Here is a 12,768-nt window from a genome sequence, read left to right as displayed (position 1 = left end):
GGACATTCACGCAATTACTTAACCTCTCGATTTGATGATGTTCACACACTCAAATGTGAATTCGATGTTGTTTACACATCAGGGTATGTGAACATCAAGACATTTATGAAATAACTTAACCTCCTAAATGGTGACATTCTCATATCAGTGTATGAGAACATCAGGATATTCTCGCAGTAACTTAACCTCTCAAATGATGATCTTTGCATATTAGAGTGAACGAACATCATGACATTTATGTAGTAACGTACATCGAATTGGTTGTCACTTGATTCCTCTAATCGAACTTGCATGTTAGCAATGATCGAGGAATCAAAAGTCATGGGCTTCTTATAGTTCTTACCCACTGACAGATCACTAATACCTGCAAATTTTTTTTATATTTATTTAATGAGTAAAAATGAATTTTATGTCTCAATTATGGGTAGAATTTTTATTTGAATTTCTATCTGAATTACATTTTGAATCTCAAGTTAATTAGGATCTCAATTTAATTTGAATTTCACTTGGGAGATAATTTCAATATAGAGTTGAATTTCATTTGAGATTTAATTTGAGCTAAATTTTATTTAGGATTCAATTCTAATTTGAATTTGAATTTAATTTGAATTACATGAGGATTTTAATTTGGTATTAAATTGAGTTTAGATTTTATTAAGTGTGAATTCAAATTTAGAATTTAAATTGAATATGGATTTAATTAAATGTGAATTTGGATATGGGATTTGAGTTTGGATTAAAATTTGATTTAGAAGTTAATTTGGATTTGGATTGGAATGTGAACTTAATTTAAATGAAATTTGATCTCATTTGGATTGAATTAGGAAATTAAGTAAATTTGCGAAGCAAGTGGTCTCTATGGGTGGGACCCTCCCCTCCCCCCCCCCCCATGTGGGCCCATCCTACTTGTCAAGGACTTCCTACTTTCCTAACTCTTAACTACCTAGAAGTCTTTATTTATTTAAAGTCAAAAGACCAATTAGTTTCCTAATTCAAAGAATAGGTTTAATAAAATGTTGAAAATTTAAGAGGCTTAGACTTTCTTAAGTAATAAGGAGCTCATTTTAGCAATGGAGTCTCTTTAGGAAATGAGTGAAAGATTTTTTTTCAAACTCATATCCGTCTCACACATTTTTGGGAGAAACTCCATGGGAAGGGAGATTTTAAATAAATGATAATTGCAAGAGATTTTTAATAGTCAACAAATGAAATAGGAAACTATTAAACTACTTATTCCAAATAACCATAGTCAAACACCCTATAACAATACCCCATTCATGCCCCCCTCTATCTCTCTCATTAATTCACTCTTGCTCTCTCCCTAGTTCTCTCTCTGTTTTGTCTCTTCTTCTCCATATTTCACTTTCTCCTATGAAGGTCTTGGTATTAGTGTTGTTGCACTACAAGAAAAATGTGGATTAGCGATGGACTCTTTCCATCGCTAACGTGTTTAGCGATGAATTAGTGATGTAAAAAGTCTGTTGCATAATCCTAGTCACTAAATAGCGACATAACTGGTATGTCGCTATTCCGTCGCTAATTAGTGATGAATTAGCAATAGATCAGTTCTATTGCGAATTCATCGCTAAATACGCGATAGATTTAGTTTTGGGATGAATAATATCTGTCACTAATCTGTCACTATTGTAGCGACGAACAATATTTGTTGCTAATTCGTTGCAAAAGTCTAAAAAAAAATTTAAAAAAAAAATGAAATATAACACCAACTATTTCAACAGAAGGCAGTGATATTCATGATAAAGTTTTCCATGTCTAATGCTTGTCCATAGATAATCTGGCATTGTTATGAAAATGAATCATGAATAGTTTTGTTCTTATAGGAGACACAGGAAGAAATGCTATTGTAAGCACCGATCTCAAGTTATATTCATTTGCAGCCATTTCACTAGAGGGTCGGGTCACCCTAGAGCCCACTTCAAGTGCAGATGCCAAATCAAGTGTCTGGTTAGCAGTGTGTATATCCTAAAACAGAGAAGGCACTTGAGGTAACAATAACTCCCTCACATGCATGCACACATAAGCATAAAAACCTGAAACCAACAAAACAAGCTCAACGAAAAGAAATCTACTCAACTGCTTTCGACTCCAATGGAATAACACGAAAACCAGAAGGAAGCGATGGAGCATCATCAGCAAATAACTCGTCAATAGGAGCAAACACAAGTTGTGCACATGCCCCAACTGCATTCTCATCAACTCCACTGCAAAGCTGCAAACAAAGAACATGAAATCAATTATTTATAAGAAAAAAATGCATCACCATGCAACGTTCTTTTGACAACAATGGAAAAACTTGACAGACACCAACCTGTAACAAATACATGTCTCTTTATAAGACACCATCTTCTTGGTGGAAGCCATGACCCTCAAGCCGGATTACTTCCAGAAGCTGGAATTCCAACAGAACAAACAACACAGTTAATTTAAAACTCTATGTAGACAATAGTAATCACCATGAGCCACAACATAAGACTCGCTTTCTCAAACCATAAAGTAGTTTAAAGTAGGTCAAAAATCATTACCAACTCAAACAAAGAAAATTAACTCAAACTAATCCATCTATACCTCTTCTCGTTCTAGTGTATGAGCAAAAGGTAAAGCAACCTGCCCACCAGAAAAAACTCCAAACCTGGAACCAGAAATAGCATAAGGGCTATCCTTGAGAGAGGCAGCAGAGAAAGCATCAACACCACAACTGAGAAATTGAACAAGCAATGCCAAGGGAACATTCTACACAACATAAATTAAACCCATCAAAGTACTGTAAAAGCAGACCCATATATTTGAAAAATAGAAAGGAAGCCAGGACAGTCAAAGCAACTCTAATAACTTAACCTAACATTGGTATTGCAAGTATCACAACAGAATAATGAAAAGTAGAAGATTAAATAAGCATAAAAGGAAAAACTAAATGCTCAAGATAAAATTAGATGATCATCTAATTCATATATTAAATGCAGAGATAGAAGGCAGACTAAAATCAAACTTGAAGCAACATGGATGACTTTGCACAGAGAATACCACTACCAGAATTACAGAGTGTCGTGGAAGAATTAAGGTGACCACCCAAAAGTTGGCTAGGAGAAGCATTCACAACGATAGTCACATCCTCCACCCCATCACTACTCATTAAAGACCATCCATCATCAGCAAACCCATTCACAACATCATTGAATCCCCTACAAACAATTCATTGTAAATGAGGAAGACAATAAAGCTAAGAATTAATCAAGAAGACAAACATGAATTCATGTTAAATAGAATGGTTTACCTGCTCAATCTTTGACTGAAGGTCCTAAGAACAGTTGGCTGACGTCCCCCACCAAAAACAATTTCGCCACTTGTCTCAAGTGTTACTTGTCTCAAGTGTTACTTGTCTCAAGTGTTACTTGTCTGATGTGACGCAGTGCCTGTTAAAAAGAATCCAAGCACATCATTTCTCAGTTGCATAAGATGCAAAAGAAAAAGGATATTGCCAGAAAAGGTGTTTACAACAAGGGTCATTTTCTAAGCAAGGATTTTTAGATGATCCATACAGTGGTCAGTGCTTAAAACATAGTGAAAATCGGTGGTGCCTTCACAATAACCCATTTATCCAAGAAAAAACAAGATAAGCTACAAAAAATAGCATTTTGGTAAAGAAATAAAGAGCGCAAAAATCAGATTGATGGGGTGATCGTACAGAGACCACAAAAAACTCACGTTTGGGCAGTATTTGGTGATCGCAATGGCGAGGGACCTAACGATTCTGACGTTGATGTTGAAGAGATCGTCGTGCGTCATCGAGGGCTTGTGGGGGACGTCGGTCTGGATGACGACCACATCAGAACCCTCCAATGCTTGCCCTAGCTGATCCTCACCCATGTACCCAATCACTTGAAACACATCTTTCTCCCAAAACGTAAGACACCCAAAAAAAATGAGATCTGAAATCTTATCTCAGGAAACACCAAAAAGAACGTGAAGAAAGAAGAGTAGGGGAAAAGGGAAGAAGATGCCGGCGACCTGAGCCCTAGAGTTGATGTGGCTGATGTCGATGGCAACGTCGAGGGTTCTTGCGATATCATAGAGGGCGAGGTTGGAAACAAAGGGGTTGAGCTTCATGAGGAAGGCGAGCGGCTGTTTGATACCTCTCGCCGACCCCAACATCGCCATCTTCTGCTCAGGGGCACTCCCCGAGGAGGAGAAGCGTCGGTGTTGAGCGGAGGAGGAGGGCGACCTCCTCAGAGCCATCTCAATAGATCGAACAATCGCACCCTCATCTTTTTCCTTTCACTGCAGAAACCTACACACCAAGAGAAAATAGGAAAGTGAGTAAGGTTTTTTTATCAAAAAGTAGACTTTCTTGCCCTAGATGGGTTGGTTTAAATCAAAAAGTAGTGATGGAATTAGCAACGGAAAAAAATCATTGCTAATTAGTGACAGATTCACGATGAAAATTTCTGTCGCTAAGTTGTGACGGAGTTTGAAACATAATTTTTCTATCGTGAATCTGTCGCTACTTAGCGACGGATTCACAACAGAATTTTTTCCGTCGCTATTTTCATAAATATTTTGAATGTTAGCCACAGATAGGTTTCTCTCGCTAATCCATAGCAAATTTGTGATGAAAAAAAACCGTTGCAAATTTCCGTCGCTAATTAGCGCTTTTCTTGTAGTGTTGCTCCTCCATTGGTGGTACAACTAAAAGGAGGAAGATGGTCATTAAGGAAGCGGAGCTCTCTACAATTTTAATATTCGGTTCTCAATTTTTAAAATAGGTGCACTCTAACTATGGGTATATGTAGGATGTTAAGGAGCATGAATAGGCTGGAATATGATTCTTAGATGCATATTAATACATATATATGCTATGATTGATGTAAAGATTGATGTTATATAGTCCATGAAAGATTAAGATCCCCAAAACCGTTTTTACAAAAAATTGTTTTAAGAGTTGTAGCATAAATCAAATGTTCTTTTGAAAAATCATTTTACATGACTCTTGATCTATGTTTTGTGTTAGATTTATTCATGTACAACATGTATTATATTAAGTTTATGTTAGATATGATCATAGTTATTTATAACTTATTTAAAACCCAAGAATATAATCCATTTAAGTGAAACTGGATCTTTTTTAGAAAATTATGTTTTTTATGTAAATATATGAGATCTTGCATTTGACTCATTATGAATTTAATTTTTGTGATTTCAGCATGCTTGAATATGTACATGTTTGTATAGGCGATGTTTATATTAAAATAAAATCATAAAATATGTCATTGTGGTGCTTTCTTTATGAAAAATATAAAATTATTTATGTGTTTATTGAAAATATATTTTGTCTTGTTATTTCTATTCTTACCAGTCTTAAAAAAAGTATAGTTCTCCATAATGGTGAATTAAAAAATCTCAAATTTTGAAAGAATGTTTTAAACATGTACGAGTAGACCCAAACAAAATGGATTCGTTTGAAGTCCAATTTGGGAGATACGACCTCTACAAATAGCATAAAAATTATATCCTCACAAAAAATTTGTAATGACTACATATTTTTTATTTTATTTCTCCCAAAATGTTTAATGTTTATGGCAGATATTTTTATGGTCGTTAATTTATACAATGAAGAATACACGATAAAAACATCGTGTGTTGATTCATTACAGTTTAAGAATTAAAAATCATAAAATTTACCTTAACTTTCTGAAACACAATTTTTTTAAGAACAAGAACATATTGTAGTGCATACTTTTTAATTCTTAGCTGGGATGAAGCTTAGACTTGATTTCTTTTAGAACTTATGTCAGACACACCCAGCTAACTATAATAACATTTACAGAATTTATTTCATTCTGCAAATTCATTGGCTAATGGTTTTTCAATAAAGTCAAACCAGACATGTCTAGTTTATTACATAACTTGCATCTAAAAAAATAAAAAATAAAATACAGATTTCATTTTAATCCAGTTAGCCATTTCTTGATTTATGCATAGAATAGTCTTGATTTAGGTAGATCGTTAGTTTCAATATTTTTTTCATATCTTTTCTTGATTCTTGATTAGTGTAGGATTAGATTTAGTTTAGAATAGCGTAGCAACATTTTTTATTTTAGCCTTCCTTGCAGCAGCATTTTCATTAGTTGTTTTCCATTAACGTTTTAATTTTTTTTATTAGTTGTTCTCAATCAACGTTGTTAGTTTTAGTTGTAGTTTTTTTTACCAGTTATACATTTCATTAGAATTACATCTTAGTTGTTGTTTTTTTCAGCCGAGTTCTTCTTTTCTTCTTTAACAAACGTTTTCTTGATAATAAGATTAGAGTATACAATATAGTTTGTTTTATTTTAATTTTACGGTGATTGTCTATTTTAGATGTCTATTGAGCAACTCATTACATTAGTTACTTTGTTTATTGGAATTAATCTAGTTGTGGCAGATAGAATAGATTATTTGAACCACATTTTGAATTACCATTTTGTTTTTTTGTTTTTGTTTTTTTTTTTTTTTTGAGTTAAAGTACTTACGTGATTAGGTAAAATTGGTCAACTATAGAGTAGTGGGTTTTTTTTTTTTGTTCAGCCACATAACGTAGCATTGATTTTTGTCTTTTGCTTAATAGACAGGTAGTGAATTTAATTCAAGCAGTTTTAGCATTGCTTAGATTAAGTTTAAATTATTTTTTGTGTTTAGCCGAGTTTACTCTCTTTACTTTCATTATCATTTTTTTTAGAGTAGTTAATATCACTTTCTTCTAATTATGTTAGCTGCAGCATAGTGTAGTTAGTCCATTAGATGAATTATATTGTCTTAGCTACATTAATTTTAGATTAGAATCAGATTTTAACATAGTATAGATTATTAATAATTTATTAGATTAGTTTTGACTAGTGGGTAGTTCACGTTGTGTAATTGTTAGTTATTAGCTTAGTCATTTTTATTCAATTAGCATAGGTTAGTTTTTATGTTTCATATATTTTATTTGCTATAGCTTAGGTTGTTGAAAATCCGTACAGCATATAGGTTGTTAAGAGCCATTTAGTTATTCTTTAGTTTTGCCTTTTAGTAAATTGTTAATAGTTTCTTGATTTCTTGAATTAGTTAATAGCCAGTTGTTAAGTAATTAGCTTCTTGTTAGATAGTTTGTTTTATTATCTTGTCATCTATTGTTAGTTTGTAATTAGTTTGTTCGTATTTAGTTTAGGTTATTAGTTTAGTTTTAGCTAGTTTAATTTTTGTTCTTGTTGATTTATTTTGTTTATTAGTTATTAGATTTCTTGTTTAGTTTTTGTCGTACTGCTTCGTTTTGTTTTTGTCTTGCAGGGAATCATTCAGACATGCAGAAGAGCCCTTTTCAACCTCAAAGTACCCTCTGAGGTCCCCTCAATCCCTCAGAAGTGCCCTCATGTAACCCTGAGAAAATCAAAAGTTCAAGAAAACAAGCATTACCTAAAGAGGGAAGGACAAAGGGAAGTAAATCAATTCAAAGGGACTACAAGACTCGAAGCACTGGAGACTTTTCTCCTTTATTTTTAGCTTAGGTTTTATTTTTAATTAATTGGGTCTGTAATAAGGGTGTTAATTATTGTTTAAAGTCCTCCACAGAGGGCTTCACTATTTCTTTATTAACTCGATTAATTGAAATTTTTTTTTTTTGGCAATAAAGAGTAGTGTAGATTATGTGATTCAATACAAAGTATTTCCCATTCCCTGAGATTGACCCGAACTCCACCACTCTTGCGAGCCAGCTTTTATATTTTTGATGTTTGGCTTTCACTTGATTTTTATTAAAAATATTATTTTTAAAAATCATTTTTATAAAACTCACACAAAATTTTTGGCTCTGTTGCAGGGGAACGATAATTAATACGAGTATTCACTTTATTTCTAGTGTTTGTTCGCGTTTACTTAAGTTGTTAGTTTACTTTTTGTTTGTTATTTAGGACTGCTTGATTTACTTTCCCTGCTTCATATTTAAGATTATTTAGTTTCTTTTTAGTATTTAGGTTTAGAACCACGTGTTTTCACACCGTAGAAACCAGTTTCCCTTTCTTACATAGCCCACCTATTAGGCTACCCTTAGAGGTGACTGCACATGATTGGTACCGTGCTCATAGTTTATTTTTTGCAGGATATCTGTTGAGTACAACTGTGTGGTGTTTGTTTACTGCTTTCTAGTTATTTTTGTTTCACCTGCTTTGTGGTTTGTTGTGCTTTGGCCACTTTACACGTTAGGTAGGGAGAAAACCAGTGTCTTAGGACGGTTGTTGCATCGATCTACCCTCAGGTGCATGCAAGGACGATACTCGCTTGACCCCAAGCTTTTTGAGTTAGTTGAGGACCCCGAGTCCCTTATTAGGAAAGCTCATTGATCCGAACTCATGACCCAAGATCAATAGTTGACCCATCCTCTTAGGGAGTACTTCACTTCCAATGCTTACACTCCTGCCTCATGCATTACTAGACCTGATGTAGGAGCATCACGATTTGAGATTAAGACCAGCATAATCCAGATGCTTCCATCTTTTTATGGCTTGAGCAACAAAGACCTCTATTGTCATCTTGATGAGTTCCTCGAGATTTGTTCTATGGTGCAGATCAATAATTTTGGGGATGACACATTGAGGTTAATGTTGTTCTCATTCTCCCTCAAGGATAAAGTCAAGCATTGGTTGAAGGCCCTCGATACGATTCAGATTAACACTTGGAAATGCATGCAGTGTGAGTTACTCAAGAAGTATTTACCAATTGGTAAGACGAACCAGTTTCGTAAAGCCATTACCAGTTTCTCTTAGATTAAAAGAAAATGGTTCCATGAGACCTGGGAGAGGATGAATGATCTTCTCCACAAGTGCCCCCACCACCAGGTGCCTCATTAGCAACTGGTGCAGTACTTTTATGATGGCCTGGCCGAGAAGGATAGGCAAATAGTTGATTCTTCATGTAGGAGCACGTTCATGCTCAAGAGTGAGGATGAGGCATGGGCCCTATTCGATACAATAAGCAAAAATGTCATGCACCATACCCTGTCCTCGCGTATTGATAGGACCATACCTGTTCCTAGTGGTCCAAAGAAATGAGGGATTTATGAAGTTGGGTCCGAACATGATTTGCAAATCAAAGTCGACCAGTTGACCACGAAAGTAGATCAATTACTGGTCAACCCAGCTTCGGTAAATCAAGTAGGAAACATATGTGAGTTATGTGCTAGCCCTGCATACTTTATTTCTGAGTGTTCGGCAGCACCACTCTATCCTGAATTCATTTAAGAGAAAGTGAATGTTGTCCAAGGTTTCGCCAAACCAGTGCACGATCCTTATGCACCCACATATAACCTTGGATGGAGAAATCATCCCAACTTTGTGTGGAGAAAATCCCACAAAGTTACTCGCATCACACACTTCCTCAGGATCATCCCCAACTTAGCTTGTATTCTTTTCAGGAGCCCACATCGAGCTTATCTTTTCAAAATAAGTTGCTCGAGGTCTTTTCTCACATAAAGGCTATCCTTTGTTCCCACACACAGTCAATAGTGAAGCTTGAGATGCAGATGTGACCTTTGGTTGAGGCCATGAACAAGCAAAGCGAGGGAATCCTCCCGAGTCAGTCTGTCGTCAACCCAAAGGGTAAGGAACCCATGTATCATGATCTGCACTTCACAAAGTCCCACCATGAGCAGGTCAACTCTGTTATGTCCCTTCGGAGTGGGAAGGCATTCCACCCTACTCAAGAGTCGACTGGTGAACCCAGTGACATACCTACTGACTACTCGATCTCCTCCACCAGGCCCAAGGAGAATGGGTAGGTCCCACGGCTTGTGCCTTCTTTGTATATCCTTGCAACCCTTTTTCCTCAGGCCTTAGCCAAACTGCATGATTTTGGCAAGTAGGGGCGATGCACGCACGAAATGTTTGATATATTCAAGCAGGATCACATCAACCCCCCCTTGCCTGATGCTGCTTATATTGATAGATGTTTGGTACTTAGCTCTCCACCATTTGAGAATAGTCTCCGCAAAGAGACTAAACCCCTTCCTTCTAGTCTAGAGAGTCATCATAGAGTTCATAGGAGTAGAGTTGGAGGAAACATAGTGCGCAGTGTCATGGATGACACCATTTTCCTCAAAACCCTTGATTGAGCATGACTTCACGTCCATTGATCTCAAGGATGATGAAGGGTGTCCAGAGATCCATCCAGCTGAGGACGTAAATATTAGCGCTTTATGGGAGGCAACCCATATATATGATGTACCATTAGTAGTCTTAATAATTTTTTTAGTTTTAGGTACTTTTCTTGTTTCTTGAGTTTGATGCCATAGCATGTTTGCATTACATATGTATATGTTTTTATGTGTTGCAAACTTTAGACAGATGGACCCTCTATAGAGTCATTCATATGTCATATCAAGAGACTTTCTAGGTGACTTCTACCCTTGCTTCTTATTTATTTTGTTCTCATATGCATTCACTTAGTTTTATACAAGAATGAGAGAGTGTCACTAGGGACAGTGTCATTCAAGCATAGGGGAGGGTGTAGTTTGCACACCTAAACTTTTTCTATCTTTGGACTTGCACTTTTGATGTCAACTCATAAAAATTGGGCTTTTGAGAAACGAGATTAAACTTATATGATTGCTTTGCAAAATCTAATGTTTTTAGAGAATTTTTAAGCCCCACAAAAAAAAATCTGACACTGATCTAGAAAACAGTAGTTATTTATATAGATTTCAAAGAAATGATTATAGATGCAAGTTAGAGTTTATTTTGAATCACAAGTATGAATACGCACAGTTTTATTTTTGAAAACTAAGCAAATGAACAACAATGCATTTATGAGCTAAAAATGTGAAAAATAGCATATGTTTAGTTGTTTGATGTCTTTGTATTCCCCAGTAGCTAGGCTCATACAAAAGTTGAAGTGTTTGATTCTCATGTTGAAAAGGATAACGAAGGAAGTCACTTCTATGTCAGTTAATATCTGTGGCCTGTTTTGTTCGAGCAAGTAGAGTCTGAGGAGTGTTTACATTTGGTGCCCTAAAGTCATCTGACGCAGGAGCCACCGGTTTGAAAGCCCGCTACATGAACTTTATAGAGAGCCTAATAGATATTGACATTGCACATGATAGAGAAGCAGACTATACGTAAACTATAAAAATTGAAGATCTAGTTACTTGAGCGATTAAGTCTGAGAAGTACTTTATATCTGGTGCCCTAAGGTCTTCTGGCCTCAGAGTCACTGACCCAAAACTCATTACATGGGTCACAAAACTAAAAATTTGATATAGTGCTCAACAAAAGAAAGAAAAAAAAGTGTGAAAAAAATTAAAAATCAAGAAAAGGAAAAAAAAAGCATAAAAGAGAAAAGTTCACTACTTAGAAGCAATTATTAAAAAAAACTCTGCAGAAAATATATGAGTGAGGATTAGTAAATAATAACATGCACATATTTGAATTTCTGAGAAGAAAGCATAAATGACTATGATATTTAGAAAATTAAAAGAAAAACTTGTATCCCGTGGTGGCCTGTAAAAGACACTAATCATGTTTTGATAAAGTAAGGCCATGAAATATTTGTGAAAACAAACTCCTTAACTGCCTAATGATGTTTGAAGTTTATTATTTAATGCATACACGATAGAGATGTTTGTGAGTAGCATCACTGCAAACCCTCATGAGACCTTACTCATCCACTGAGGAACCCAGAGATTGAAAAGGCTTGCTGCATACGCTAAATACAACCATGATTCCTAAAAAAGTGAGTTAGGTTTTTATTTTAGTTTAGTATTTTTTGCTTTTTGCTTTAGTTTGCTAGAGGACTAGCAAACGCTAAGCATGGGGGTATTTGATCATGCATGCATTTTGCATTGTTATTCATCTCATTTTATGCATGATCCATGATAAAATCGATTTTAAAACCCATTCTTATCGTTAGTTTCAAGAAACTACATTAAAATTAAATTTATCAGAAAATTGTGTATTTCAAAGCTTACCTTATATTTTTAGTGTTTTTATTAGTTTTAGATTTTATTAATTATATTTTAATTAGGTTAGGTTTGAATTAGCCAATATTAATTAGTTTAGGAAGTTGTGTTTTTTCGAAAAACATATTTTTCATAAGAGACCCTATTTTGGAAATTATAAAAATTCTTTGAACTCTTTTTGAAAAATCTGTTTTAACCTAATTAGAGTCTTATGAATACATCTTTTCCAACAAGAGGAGATGTTTTTATAGATTGGAAAAGATGCCCCCTCCTTCTTGCCCCTCTTTTCTCTCTCTCTCCCTTGCCCGCTCTCGCTCTTTTGTCGATTTCTTTTCTCCTTGTTCTCCCCTTCTTCTTCTTCTTCCCCTTTTTCTTCAAGCTTTGAACCCTTTTATCATCGGCAACTTCTTCCTCTTCGTCGGGACAGTGCAAATGCAGTTGGATCAACCATCTTCTCTTCTCAACCTTTCCATCGGAAGCAGATCGTCAGGTTCGTTTCTTTCTTCCCCGTTTCACCATAGTTTTAGGTTTTATATCGCATAAAGCATAGCATGGCATGTAGTTTTGTTAGATCAATGCATCATATGCATATTAATCTAGTTTATTGCATATATTGCATCTTAAAAAGAAAAAAAATACAGAGTTTGTTTTAATCCAGTTAGCCATTTCTTGACTTATGCATAGAATAGTCTTGATTTAGGTAGATCACTAGTTTTAATATTTTTTTCATATCTTTTCTTTATTCTTGATTAGTTTAGGATTAGATTTAGTTTAGAATAGTGCAGCAA

At 35.0% G+C, this 12,768-nt stretch overlaps 1 long non-coding RNA gene and 1 pseudogene across 1 annotated transcript; both read right to left on the bottom strand.

Annotated features, from left to right (window-relative positions):
• Window positions 1-2,123: 2,123 nt before the first annotated feature.
• LOC149811956 (uncharacterized) lies at window positions 2,124-2,676 on the bottom strand. Its single transcript, XR_016428533.1, has 3 exons — window positions 2,587-2,676; window positions 2,330-2,410; window positions 2,124-2,230 (listed from the first exon to the last, which is right to left on the bottom strand). It is a non-coding gene; the product is annotated as an uncharacterized LOC149811956 (long non-coding RNA).
• Window positions 2,677-3,001: 325 nt separating this feature from the next.
• LOC149811955 (malate dehydrogenase, mitochondrial pseudogene) lies at window positions 3,002-4,254 on the bottom strand (annotated as a pseudogene).
• Between the last annotated feature and the right edge of the window lie 8,514 nt (window positions 4,255-12,768).

This window comes from Nuphar pumila, chromosome 17 (assembly GCF_984573655.1).
Source record: "Nuphar pumila chromosome 17, dmNupPumi1.hap1.1, whole genome shotgun sequence".
Taxonomy (NCBI): Eukaryota; Viridiplantae; Streptophyta; class Magnoliopsida; order Nymphaeales; family Nymphaeaceae; genus Nuphar; species Nuphar pumila.
Note: the sequence above shows the minus strand (reverse complement) of the source record. Positions and strands in the feature narration are given on the sequence as shown.